Below are 14,728 nucleotides of genomic sequence, written 5' to 3'. Positions count from 1 at the left end.
AAGTATGTACACTTTGGTCCAGAATTGAATTATTATGCCTTAGTATTTCATTGTCATTCTTTGTTGATATTTTAACCAGGGAAGCATTAACTTAAAACAATAAAATTGAATGAAACATTTTACATGATGAATATATTTCTGTTCTTATTAAATAGTATCATCATCTTTGAATTTGATACAATTTAATTCAATCAAGTGTTTTAGAAATATCACTTCATTTTTTCCAGCAAGGAGAAATAAAGAAGGGTTTAATTTCTTTTGCGTGAAAGAAGGAACTTTGATTTCCCAAAGGTTAATTAACGTGTTTCTCCATGGAAGGTGCTGTAGTTTATTTTCTTAATGCTGTCTTTTGATGAGAATTCACAGAAAGGACTGAGAAAAGGGGAAGCCAATTATAAGCTGATTTGCTAATGTTATTTTTTTAAAGTTAAACACCACTTTCAGTTACAATGCCGCTGGCACCAGGGCTGTCATTTCCCCAAATGCTTTCATATGAAGGCCTGTCATAGCAAACAGACTGTTTGATGGTTCGACTCCTCAGGGGGGTAGCAAAACTTTGACAGGGCTTTTAAACAGCTTTTGCAGCTATAGCCTGAAAAATCTTGAAAGCCTGTTGATATGGTGGGAAAGAGCAAGACATGCAGGTTATAAATAAACTCTTTTATAGACAGGCAACAGTATCACAAAAACTTCAAAGGCAAGGCTGAAGGAAGATGGGTCAATCTGTACTCCCTTTGGACAATTATTCATAAAATTCTCACTATAACATTACTATAATTGAACTTTTATTAGACAGGCTTTATTGTGTTAATTGTGATCCTCTTTTTGATTCTTTTTAAAAGATGTGCAGCCATCACACATATCATTGCCAAAGTTAACGGGGTGTGGGTGGTGGAGTTGAAGGTGGGGGAGGATAGAGATTGGGAACGGCTTTGCTTTACTCCAGAGTACATTGGACTACAGACGCTGTTCATTCTGGCTGACATATATTTTTCAATGTGACACTTACCTTCAGGCCATGCTCAAAGGGCCTATGAGAGGGTAGGAAAGGATAAAGTACTTTTATGTTGTGCAACACCAAATAGTGTCCTTCAGCTTGGTGTGCTCTGTACATTGAAGGGTCTTGCTATCTGCCGCTGACATCCTGAAGAGTCTGAGCATTGACCTAAATCTTAATGTCATGAAGAATATCCCAGTTAGAATATATAAAGTAAAGCTTAAAGTCAATTTAGGACCAAGATTATAAATTATATTGATAGCCCTAACAATTGTGATCAAACAAGTATAAATACCAGGTTTCCCATTAAAATAGCAATGAGATAGGATCAAACATAGGAAGAGTATGACTTCAATAAAATCATTATGGAAGTTACTTTCACATATCAATTTTGATACTATTGATTATAATACTTTACAGAAGGAAAGAGAAAGTTCTCCCCATTTCCTGACTGTGTCGACAATTCTGCCCTTGTATGGGACTTCAAATGTTGCCAAGAGGGATATTATTATTTGTGACAAGTGCAAAATCTTTCTGTAATTGAATTTCCATTTGCATGTAGATTCCTTCATTGCACCAGTGTCCACTTACAGATGGCATGCTGTGATAATGTTATTTCCTTCCTATTTATCAAATGTCTTAATCTATCTTTTTACTCAACTGCTGATCTTTAAAAGGGGCCAAAATGAAACATTTGTTGAGGAGTAGAGGCAGTGAACAAGGAGATTTTTTCTCTCTCTTCAGCAGGAACTTCCGCTCATATCTGGTTAAAGGGTCAGTTAGAAACTCCAGATCAAGGGAATGAAAAAAAACACTGGGGCTGATAAGGCATGTCTGCAGACACGTTTATAACTTACATTGCTTAAAAACATGAAAACAGAGTTTATTAGCCAGAATTCATTTAAAGTTATCCCTTCAATTATGTTTGATGTTGTCGAGCTTAAATTTGAAATAGACAATCATGTGAGAATAGGGAAGGCAGAAATAGGAACAACTAATTTTGCTTTTTTTTAACCTTTTTATAAATAGGCTGCATTTCTATTTAAATATCTAAGATATAATATTTACCTTGTTTTGAAAATTCAGAAGCATAAAGTTCACCTTCTATTTACACAAGTGAAAAACCATGAGTCCCAAAAAACAGAAAATAAAGCAAATGAAGCAAAAATATTTTCTCCTGTGATTATGATATTTATGTAATTCTGCTTACATTGGTTGTATTAGCATTTTCTTTACATTTTCCAAACTTTTGAGTCCATATTTCACGTCTATATAAAACTCCATACATTTCTGAGAAAGCTGACCATTGGCACTGATGCCAGGTTTTTAATTGACATCTTTTAAGAGGTGAAGATGTAAAGTGGTTCACAAGTGAAATACTTGTGCCAACGGCCACCCATTATCTCACTGACATGTCTGTCCATGGTCTCATGCACTGCCAGACTTAAACCACCTGCAAATTGGAAGAACAACACCACATCTGCCTTCTGAACACCCTCCAACTGGATGGCATTAACATTGACTTCTTCTGCTTCCATTAAAATACCCCCCCTACTTCTTCTTCTCCTGTTGCCTTTCTCCCAGCTCTGTCTCCCTTTTCCCTATGTCTCCTTTCAAAGAGCCAAAATCATTTATTACCTTTTCTCTTATCATATCTAATCAACAACTTTTGTTGGTCTGGACTCCTTCCCTGGCCAGCCTTCAGTCTCTTTATTCCTATGCCTTCCTGTTCTTTGCTTAATCCTTGAAGAAAGGCTCAGACCCAAAATGACAGTAATACACATTTACCTCCTATGGTCACCATGTGACCCGCTGAGCTCCTCCAGCACTTCTATGTGTTTTTACTAAAATCACTGTATCTCAGACTTTCGTGTTTCACTCCACTTATCTGCTGAGTAAAGGAGCAAATTGTAGAAAAATTAAAAGTAATCAAATTTATTTTTCACTGAAATTTTATAAGAGATGCTGATAACAAGACAAGTAAAACACAATGCTGGAGAAACTCAGCAGGTTAAGCAATGTACATTATATAGCAAAGATAGAAATATGACCATCAATTCAAGCTTGAGACTTTCATCAACCCTTTATGAAGGGTTCAGGCCCAAATCATGGGTTATCTATCTTTATTTTTGCTATCTTAAGTATGCTGTTTGACCTGATGAATTTCTCCAATATTGTGTTTTTACTTCAATTACTATGTCTGCAGACTTTATGTTCTACTTGTTTTCAGAAAGGGAAATATTGTGTTGACATTTAATTATTAAGTTTCCTTTCTATTGCTTGTCAAAATTAAATGAGATGAAATTAGGTTCAGCATTGGCTGATACTTGTCAGAGATCAAAGTGAGATTGAAAATGTGGCTGCATGGTGCACTCAATGTTACCAAAACCAAGGAGTCGATCGTGAACTTTGGGAAAGAAAAACCAGAGATGTATGATCCAGTGATCATTGAGGGATCAGAGGTGGAGGGGGTGAGCACATTTAAATTCCTGTAAGTCACTAACTTGGAGGACCTTGTGTTGGATCCAGGAATGTCATCATGAAGAAATCACATCAGTGCTTCTATTTTCTTAGGAGTTGGTTGAGGTTTGGTATAACATTGGAAACTCTTCGCAAACTTTTGCAAATGTGTGCAGACTGGTTGAATCAAGGCCTGGTGTGAGGGCACCAATACATCTGATCAGAAATCCCTGCATAAGGTAGTGGACACAGCACAGGACATCACAGGGAAAACTTTCCCCTCTATTGAGAAAATCGATATGGAAAGCTTCCATTGGAGAGCAGTTGCAATCATGAAGAATCTATACCACCCAGGACATGCTCTATTCTCACTGCTGCCATCAGGAAAGAGGCATAGGTGTAACAAAATGCTTATTATGAGGTTCAGGAACAGCTGCTACCCCTCCACCATCAAACTTCTCAACAACAAACTCAATCAGAGACTCATTTAATAACCTTTTCTTTGTATATTATTCCTTACTGATTTTTTTCTATATTGCAAAACAATGCCGGTCTGTTTACATGTCTTTCTTAGTTTACATTTCATTCTCTTGTATACTTTCCTTGAGTACATTTTTTTTGCATGAGTATTGAGTAGAAATTCTGCCTGAACCACACAAAAAAGAATCTAAGGGTTGAATATGATGTTATATGTATTCTGACAGTAAATCTTAACTTTGAACTTCACTGGAGCAGATAATGTAAGTCATATAAGGAGGAGGCAGAACCAATAAAATTGAGTATGTGGATAACTTTGATTGACAGTGCCAATCCTTGCATCGTGGGTTTGCTGAAAAATCCTTACAATAGATACCATTGGTTTCTGCTATTCTGCATCCTGTAAAATTAGTTTTAAGATAATCTTCCATTTATGTGTATCAGGCTCTACAAAGGTCATTTTTATCTTGTCATCCAAGTATAATAACGTATCTTGTGCTGGTTATGCTATGAGATTTCATACAGGTAATGAAGGACAACTGTTTAATTAAAGTGAATCATAGTATTGAGGGAACACTCATCAGTGAAGAGGACAGTCAGAGTGGAAAGGCTTTGGCTCAACAGGCCTCAGCGAGAAAAGGCTAAGATGGTGATGCAGGAGTTGAAGTAAGGGCCACCCTACCAAGGAACAAAAATAATTCAGCAGGTAGGCAAATGTAAGAAGTTTTATATATCATATTTTTTTCCTCAGTCATAGGCAGTGGGAATAGCAGCCAAGACAAGGGAAAGCTCCTCTTGCAATATATGGGTCATTAGTGTCGCCAGCAGTATCCCTGACAACCTCATCCGTGAGAAGTGCATTCAGTTGCAGCTCCTGACAAACTGAGTTAAGGAATTGGAGCAGGAGTTGGATTGGATGAACTCTGGATCATTCAGGAGGCTGAGAGAGTGATAGACAGGAGTTACAGAGAAGCTATTGTACCTAAAAGTCAGGAGGAGGGTAGATGGGTGACAATCAGGAGAGAGAAATGGCACACCTGTGGCCTTTCCCCTCAATAACAAGTGTACTATTTTGGATAATGTTAGGGGGGGGGGAAATCATGTCAATCAGGTCTCTGGCAAGGAGTCTGGTCCTGTGGCTTAGAAGGGAATGGAGTAGAAGAGGAGAACTGTAGTGATAGGAGATTCCATAGTTAGGGAGACAGATAGGAGATTCTGTGGAGAAGATCAAGTATCCTGGATGGTATATTGCCTCCCTGTTGCCAGGATTGAGATATCTTAGATCGAGTTCATACAATTCTCAGTAGGGAAGGTGAGCAACAAGATGTTGCTGTCCTTGTAGAGACCATTGATGTGGGTAGGAAGAATATGGAGGTCCTGCAAGGAGAGTTCATGGAGTTAGGTGCTAGGTTGAAGGACAGGAGCGAATTAGGGATATGAAGTTGCAGATTGATGACCTGCAGCTTGTAAGGGAGATTGAGGAGTTAATCGACTCAACTTCCAGAGCGATAAATACTCCAGAACCCGTGTCAGGTAAGTGGGAAACCATCAGTGGGGGGGGAAAGAAAAAAGCGAGAAAAACGGAGAGCACACCAGTGACTATCCCACTCAGCAACAATTATGTTGTGTTGGATTCTGTTGAGGGAGATGACCGGACAGAAGATGGCCATGGGCATCAGGTCAATAGCAATGAGCTTGGCAGAGTGGTGCAAAAGAAAAGGAAAAGGAGAAATGCAGTAGTTATTGGGAAATTCATTGTTAGGGGTACGGACAGGAGGTTCTGTGAGCCAGAAAAGTATACCCGCATGGTGTGCTGCCTCCCTGGTGCAAGAGTATGAGATATCACAAATCGGGTCCAAAATATCCTGAGAGGAGAGGAAGAGCAGCCTGATGTCTTGGTACATGTGGGTACAAACGAAATTGACAAGAAAAGGGAGGAGGTAATGAAAAGGGATTACAGTGAGCTGGGACAAAAGCTGAAAGACAGGAACGCTAGGGTGGTGATCTCGGGATTACTACCTGTTCCAAATGCAAGTGATGAAAAGAATGTAAGGATAAGGAAAATGAACGTGTGGCTGAGATGCTGGTGTACAAGGCAAGGATTTGGCTTCTTGGATCATTGGGATCTCTTTTGGGGAAGGCATGATCTTTACAAGAGGGACAGGTTGCACCTAAATCCAAAAGGTGTCAACATTTTGGCAAGTATGTTTGGTACAGCAGTGGGGCAAGGTTTGAACTAATTTGGCAGGGGTATGGGAACCAGAGTGATAGGAAAAAGGGTAGGGAAGATAAAGTAATGGCCAGGAAAAGTAAAACAGGAAAAGTAATGTTGGGAGGAGAAAGTAAAAAATCAGATGGTGCAGTGAGTTTTCGGGTGTTAAGTGATAGTGTTAAGAAAATTACAAAGAAAAATAGTGGGCAGAAAAATCAAAAGAAAAGGTTACAGAAGTCACTAGATATTAAAAGGACAAAGAGCATAAGGGCACTTTATCTGAATGCCTGCAGTATTAGAAATAAGGTTAGTGAACTTGAGGCGCAAATCGGTACCCATGTCTATGATTGGGTAGCCATCACGGAAACATGGCTACAAGGTGACCCTAAATGGGAATTAAACTTTCAAGGGTATCAGGTGGTGCAAAGAGATAGACAAGATGGTAAGGGAGGTGGAGTTGCACTCTTAATCAAAGATGAGCTCCAGGCAGTAGTGGGGAATGATATAAGATTTAAAGAGCATAATGTTGAGTCCATTTGGGTAGAGATAAAGAATAACAAAGGGAAAAAATTATTGGTGGGTGTTATCTATCGCCCACCATATATAATTTAGTGGCACAAGAAATAAATAGAGAGATAAGTGAGGCATGTAATAATGACACGGCAGTCGTCATGGGGGACTTTAACTTCCACGTAGATTTGGAAAATCAAGTTGGTCGTGGGAGTCTGGAAGAGGACTTCATAGAATGCATCCGCGATAGTTTTCTTGAGCAGCATGTTAAGGAACCCACAAGAGAAAATGCTCTCCTGGATCTAGTGTTGTGCAATGAGATAGGTAGAGTAAATGATGTAATAGTCAGAGACCATCTGGGAAATAGCGATCATAGTATGATTGAATTTCTCATTCAGATGGAAGGGGAAATAGTTAGATTTAAAACTAATATATTATGTTTAAACACGGGTGACTACCATAGGATGAGGGAGGAATTGGGCAGAGTGGACTGGGAGCACAGGCTAATTGATGAAACAGTTGAGGAACAGTGGAAGATTTTCAAAGAAATATTTTGTAATGCTCAACAAAAATATATTCCGGTCAGGAAAAAGGGCAGCACGGGTGGGAAAAATCAACCGTGGTTAACAAAGGAAATAAAGGAGAGTATAAAATTGAATGCACAGGGGTACAAAGCTGCAAAGAGCAGTGGGAAACTGGAAGATTGTGAAAACTTTAAGAGACAACAAACAAGAGGTTACAAAGTGGGTAATAAGAAATGGGATAAAGGATTATGAAAGTAAATTGGCACAAAATATAAAAACAGAAAGCAAAAAATTTTATAAATATATAAAACGGAAGAGGGTGGCCAGAGTTAACATAGGACCCTTGGAGGATGAGAAAGGAAAACTGGTAGAAAAAAATGAGGAAATGGCCGAGGCATTAAACAAATATTTTGTGTCAATCTTTACGGTGGAAGACATGTCCAGCATGCCCAAGTGCAGAGTTAAGGATGCGAATGTTGGGGAGGGCCTTGATAAAATAGTTGTTACAAAGGAAGTAGTGATGGAGAAACTAATGGGACTAAAGCCAGACAAATCACCTGGTCCTGATGATATGCATCCAAGGGTTCTGAAGGAAATGGCAGAAGTTATAGTTGATGCATTGGTGGTCATATACCAAAATTACTTGGATTCTGGGCACGTCCCGGCAGACTGGAAGACAGCAAATGTCATGCCACTTTTTAAGAAGGGATGTAGGCAGAAGACTGGAAATTATCGGCCAATTAGCTTCACGTCTGTGGTTGGAAAAATGCTTGAAGCCGTCATTAAAGATGAAATAGTGAAACTTTTGGAACGTAAGGGTTCAATCAGGCAGATGCAGCATGGTTTTAGAAAGGGAAGATCTTGTTTGACAAACTTGTTAGGATTCTTTGAGGATATAATGGGTGCGGTAGATAGAGGGGAACAGGTTGATGTTGTATATTTGGATTTCCAGAAAGCCTTTGATAAGGTGCCGCACAAGAGACTTCTCAGTAAGTTACAGGAAAGTGGAGTCCAGGGAAGTATATTGGCCTGGATTGAAAATTGGTTGTCTGACAGGAGGCAGAGAGTCGGGATAAATGGGAGTTTTTCAGGTTGGCAGAGAGTGGTAAGTGGGGGTGCCTTAGGGGTCAGTGTTAGGCCCACAACTGTTCATCATTTACATTGATAACTTGGAGGAGGGGACAAAATGTGGTGTAGCCAAGTTTGCGGATGACATCAAATTGAGTGGAAGAGTAAATTGTAATGAGGATGTAGAGTGTCTGCAGAGGGATATAGCTAAGCTGGATGAGTGGGTAAAGGTCTGGCAGATGGGATACAATGTTAGTAAGTGTGAGGTTATCCACTTTGGCAAGAAAAATAAAAGAGCTGAATATTATTTAAAGGGTGAAAAACTACAGCATGCTGTTGTGCAGAGGGACTTGGGAGTGCTTGTGCATGAATCGCAAAAAGTTAGGTTGCAGGTGCAGCAGGTTATTAAGAAGGCAAATGGAATGTTGGCCATCGCTAGAGGAATTGGATTCAGGAGTAGGGAGGTAATGTTGCAACTGTATAAGGTACTGGTGAGACCGCACCTGGAGTACAGTGTCCAGTTCTGGTCTCCATATTTGAGGAAGGATATACTGGCTTTGGAGACTATCCAGAGGAGGTTTACTTGGTTGATCCCTGGGATGAAGGGGTTGACATGATGAAAGATTAAATCGTCTAGGATTGTATTCGCTCGAGTTCAGAAGAATGAAAGGAGATCTTATAGAAACATATAGGATTATGAAGCTTGGTTGATCCCTGGGATGAAGGGGTTGACTTATGGTGAAAGATTAAATCGTCTAGGATTGTATTCGCTCGAGTTCAGAAGAATGAAAGGAGATCTTATAGAAACATATAGGATTATGAAGGGTATGGATAGGATAGATGTAGGAAGGTTTTTTGAGCTGGCCGGGGAAAATAAAACGAGAGGACACAGTCTCAAGATTCAGAGGAGTAGATTTAGGACAGGGATGAGGAAAAATAGTTTTTCCCACAGAGTAGTGAATGTTTGAAATTCTCTAAGCAGGGAAGTGTTTGAGGCTGCCTCATTAAACATATTTAAAATTCGGTTAGATAATTTTTTACATGATAGAGGAATTAGGGGATATGGGGAGAAGGCAGGTAGGTGGAGTTAGGTCATAAATTAGATCAGGCATGATTGTATTGAATGGCGGAGCAGGCTTGATGGGCCATTTTTGGCCTACTCCTGTTCCTACTTCCTATGTTCCTATGTTCCTACCTCCAAGATTGTGATCTCAGGATTAGAAATAGGATGAAATTTTATCTTAATATGTGACTAAAGACATGGTGCAGGAGGGAGGGCTTCAGGTATCTGGATCATTGGGCTCACTTCCAGGGATGGTGGGACATGTTCCGAAGGGACAGCTTGCATCTGAACTGGAAGGGGACTAATATCCTTGCTCCAGTGGGTTTAAACTAGATTTGCAGGAGGTGGGGAACCAGATTGCCAGAGCAGAAAGAGAAGAGAAGGAGGGAATAGATGATGTGAAAATTGCTTGTAAAGTTAGAAGTGAACAGGTTGTACATGGTGGAAATGTTCTCAGGTGCATCTATTTCAATGTTGTAGGAAAGGCAGATGAGCTTAGAGTGTGGATTTGTGCACGGAAGTATGACATTGTAGTCATCAGTGAAACATGGGTGCTGGAAGGGCAGGACTGGCAGTTCCATGTTCCAGGCTGCTGCTGCTTTAGACACAATACAATGGCGGGGGGGGGGGGGGAATGATGAAAGGAGGATGAGTGACATTGCTCAGGCTGGATAGAACAGAGGGCTCTGAGCAGAGGGCTCATCTACTGAAGTTATTTGGGAGCAGCTGAGGAATGGAGAGTGCATGATCATACAACTCATGGAGTTGTATTATAGACCACTTTATAGTCAATGAGAATTGGAGGAGCAAATCTGTAGCGAGATAGCAGACAGCCGCAGGAAGCATAAGATTGTGATAGTAGGAGATTTTAACTTTCAACATATTGACTGGGACTCCCATACTGTAAAAGGGCTGGATGGCTTGGTATTTATCAAATGTGTTCAGGAAAGTTTTCTAAATCAATATACAAAGGTACCAACTGGAGAGAATGCAATAATGAATTTCCTATAAGTGTCTGTTGACAAAGAGATAGTGCCTTTGGAAGACTACACAAAAGAGTCTGGACAAACAACCACCTGAAGAAACACACAAAGATCAGCGTGTACAGAGCCGTTGTCATACCTACACTCCTGTTCGGCTCCGAATCATGGGTCCTCTACCGGCATCATCTATGGCTCCTAGAACTCTTCCATCAGCGCTGTCTCCGCTCCATCCTCAACATTCATTTGAGCGACTTCATCACCAACATCAAAGTACTTGAGATGACAGAGCCGACAGCATTGAATCCACGCTGCTGAATATCCAATTGCGCTGGGTAGGTCACGTCTCCAGAATGGAGGACCATCGCCTTCCCAAGATCGTGTTATATGGCGAGCCCTCCACTGGCCACCGAGACAGAGGTGCACCAAAGAAGAGGTACAAGGACTGCCTAAAGAAAGCTCTTGGTGCCTGCCTGCCACATTGACCACTGCCAGTGGGCTGATATCGCCTCCAACTGTGCATCTTGGCGCCTCACAGTTCGGCGGGCAGCAACCTCCTTTGAAGAAGACCGCAGAGCCCACCTCACTGACAAAAGACAAAGGTGGAAAAACCCAACACCCAACCCCAACCAACCAATTTTCCCTTGCAACTGCTGCAACCGTGCCTGCCTGTCCCACATCGGACTTGTCAGTCACCAACGAGCCTGCAGCAGATGTGAACATACCCCTCCCTAAATCTTCATCCGTGAAGCCAAGCCAAAGAAGAAAAGAATAAGTGAACGAGGCAGGACAGGAGATAGAAGTATGTGGAGGGATACATTTTAGGACCAGTGATCATAATGTAATTAGTTTTGTTAATTATGGAGACATATAGGTCTGGGCCTCAGGTTAAGATTCTAAATTGGAGAAAGCCAATGTTTAGGAAATTGGAAAGGATAAAGAATTTATGGATTGAGATAAGTTGTTTCGGGCAATGATGTGCGAGGTGGAATACTTTCAAAGATGAAATTTTGTGAGTACAGAGTTTATCTGTTCCAGTCAGTATTAACAGGTATCAAGGGATATCTGAGATCTAGTTCGTAAGAAAAAAAGAGGTGTATAGCAGGTACTTGAGATGTATAAAAATGCAAGAAAAACTTCAAGAAAAAAAAAATCAGGAAGGCTAAATGAAGACATGAGGTTGCTTTGGCAGACAACATGAAGGAAAATCCTAAGGGTTTCCACAGATATATTAAGAGCAAAAGGATAGTAAGGGACAAAATTGATCCCCTCAAACATCAAAGTGGTCAGCAATGTATGGAGCCAAAAGAGATGGGTGAGAATTAGCTTGTTTATTATTTTTCAACAGTGTTCATTCAGGAAACTGGCATCGAGTCCAGAGCCATAAGGAACAAAAAAACCAGCGAGCTCATGGAATCTATACAGTTTACAGAGGAGGTGGTGCTTGCTGTATTGAAGCAATTAAAGGTGGATAAGTACCCAGGGCCTTACAAAATATTCCCTCAAGCCTTGGGGTAGATGAGTGTAGAAATATCCAGGGCCTTGGAGTGAAATATTTAAAATCTCTTTAGCCATGGGTGTAGTGCTGGAGGACTGGAGGTTAGCCCATGTTGTTTAGCTGTTAAAAAAAAAGCTCCAAATGTAACCCTGGAAATTATAGGCTGGTGAGCCTGACGTTAGTAGATGGAAAATTACTAGAAGGTGTTCTAAGAGATCTGATATACAATTATTTAGATAGCTAGGGACTGATTAGTGATAGTCAATGGGCTATCCATGGGCTTTGTGCATGATAAGTAATGTTTAATCAACCTTATAGTTTTTCAAGGAGGTTACCAGGAAAGTTGATGAATGAAAAGTTATCTACATGGACTTTAGTAATGTCTTTGGCAAGATCCACATGGGAAGTGAGTAAGTAAGATTCAGATGCTTGGAATGCATAGTGATAGAAAACTGGATTTGACAATGGCTGAACGGGAAAGCCAGAGAGTAATGTTGGATGATTGTTTCTCAGACTGGAGGCTTGCAATTTGTTGCGTGTTTCAGGGATCAGTACTGGGACCATTGCTTTTTTTGTCATCTATATCCATGATCTGGATGATAAGGTGATTAATTGGATTACCATTTGCAGATGACACTAAGATTGAAGGTGTTGTTGACAGCAAAAAAGGTTTTCAAAGCTTGCAGAGGGATCTGGACCAGATGGCAAAATGGGCTGAAAAATGGCAGATGGAATTTAATGCAGATAAATGTGTGGTGTTGCATTGTGGAAGGACAAACCAAGAAAAAACATACACAATAGATAGTAGGGCACTGATGAGTGTGGTAGAAGAGAGGGTTCTGGCAATACAGATCCACAATTCCCTGAAAGTGGCATCACAGGTGGATAGGGTGGTAAAGAGAGCTTTTGACATATTGACCTTCATAAATCAAAGTATTGAGTATAAGAGTTGGGATGTAATGGTAAAGTTGCATAAGATATTGGTGAGGCCAAATTTGGAGTATTGTATGCTGTTTTGGTCACCTAACCACAGGATATCAATAAGGTAGAAAGAGTGTGGAGAAGATTTACTGGGATGCTGCCTGGACTTTAGGTACTGAGTTACAGGGAAAGGTTAAACAGGTTAGGACTTTATTCCCTGGAATGTAGAAGAATGAGTGGAGATTTGATAGTGGTTTTTAAAATTATGAGGAGGATTGACAATAAGTATAGGTAGGCTTTTTTCCATTAAGGATAGATTAGATGCAAACCAGAGGATACACATTAAGGATGAAAGGGGAAAAGTTTAGAGGTTTGGCAACTACAGGGGGAACATAAAGGGAAACTTCTTCATAGAGTGTTGGAAGTATGGAAAGAGCTGCCTGCTGAAGTGGTGAATGTGGGCTCAAGTTTTACATTTAAGAAACATTTGGATAGGTACATGGATGGCTATGGATTGGGTCCAGGTTAGTGGGATTAGGCAGAAAAATGATTTGGCACAGACTAGAAGGACCAAAAGGCCTGTTTTGTGCAGTAATGTTCTATGGTTCTATTGTTATATTATGTGGGATTAGATTGTGAATAGGACTTTATAGATCAGACCTCCCTTGAAGGTCTTCCATTTAACTGAACTCACAGAAAGTGTAATTAAAAAACAAACATTATGTGTGCACCATCAAGAAGGGAGTGAGAGTTATTGTTAGTTATAGGGTAAACAAGATGTCCTTGGATCAATGCATTAATGGCAGGGATTCATGAGTTTTTCATTGGTTTTCCCTGCAAAACTGGGAAAATGGATGGCCTCCTTTACAAAACATCAACTGAGAAAATTTGTGAGCTCTCTTCAATTAGTAATCAGATTTAGGACCATCATGGGTGATTAGAGGTTTGGAGCATTGTGGGATTTGGATCATTGTAGGGAAAATGGAAGGAAACACTACAGGGAATTTGAGTTGTTAGATGTGATCATTGACCAGGATAGTCTGTGCAGAGGGACATCAAAACATGCAATATCCAAACAGGCCCCTTGGCCCAACTTGCCCATACTGACCGAAGTGTCCCACTTACACAAGCCCCATGTTTGGCCCATATTCCCCCCATACTCATCCTATCCATGCATCTGGTCCAGTTATTTGTTAAATATGACAATAGTACCTGCCACAACAACCTCCTTTGGCAGCCATTCTATATACTCACCATCTTCTATGTAACAAAGTTACTCCTCAGGTTCCTCTTAAATTTCTCCCTTCTCAGCTTTTATATTCTTTTTATCAAAAATCTGTGTTTGACCACAGGCATAATCAGAGTCCCTGGGTCCATGGGCCTCATTCCCTGGCCAGACTTGTGCAGTTGGTTCAACCCCGGCAGCAGCAGCTTCAGCCAGTATGCAGGGGCTATGGACTGGGTTGACACATGGACACTTGGTTTGGCCCTGGCAGCAAATGATTAGAGCCAGGGCCGGAACTCTCTGCAATAAGCATCCTTGGGGGTTTCCATGCATTGAAAAGTAGGTTCGTTAGCCCACGTCATCTGTTGGGCGATCTGAGGAGGGTAAGTTAGGTGTCCATAATTTCTGTTGACCATAATACAGAACATTACATGGACATTAGAATGTTACACATTAAATGTTATGATCAATCAGTATTTTGCTAGAATTTTACTCTCTTTTTCAGTAATTTTTGCTATTGATATTTAACATTACTATGGATGTTAGTCCTTTGTCATTGATTTATTCAAGAAACACATCGCAGACAAATATCTCACTTAGCCTCCAAGTGACTATTTTATTGATTGAAGTTGTTACACTGTGCATCTGTAATACTTGATCACTTTGTTCTGGAACACTTTCCAGATCCCTCCCATTCACTGTGTAGGACTTAAAACATTAGAACTTTGAAATGAGACACTTCATATCTCTGTATTCTATCAACCATTCTGCTACCTACCTACCCAACCATTCA

At 40.4% G+C, this 14,728-nt stretch overlaps 1 long non-coding RNA gene across 1 annotated transcript in view; it reads right to left on the bottom strand.

Annotated features, from left to right (window-relative positions):
* Positions 1-694: 694 nt before the first annotated feature.
* LOC138753215 (uncharacterized) overlaps positions 695-14,728 on the bottom strand; it is a 28,975-nt gene continuing 14,941 nt past the window's right edge. The window contains exons 2-4 of the long non-coding RNA XR_011351038.1: positions 13,965-14,340; positions 2,786-2,885; positions 695-1,171 (exon numbers count right to left, since the gene is read on the bottom strand). This is a non-coding gene — a long non-coding RNA (uncharacterized lncRNA). The remainder of the gene's footprint in view (positions 1,172-2,785; positions 2,886-13,964; positions 14,341-14,728) is intronic.

This window comes from Narcine bancroftii, chromosome 1, assembly GCF_036971445.1.
Source record: "Narcine bancroftii isolate sNarBan1 chromosome 1, sNarBan1.hap1, whole genome shotgun sequence".
Classification (NCBI taxonomy): Eukaryota; Metazoa; Chordata; class Chondrichthyes; order Torpediniformes; family Narcinidae; genus Narcine; species Narcine bancroftii.
This window is presented reverse-complemented; position numbering and strand designations above follow the sequence as displayed.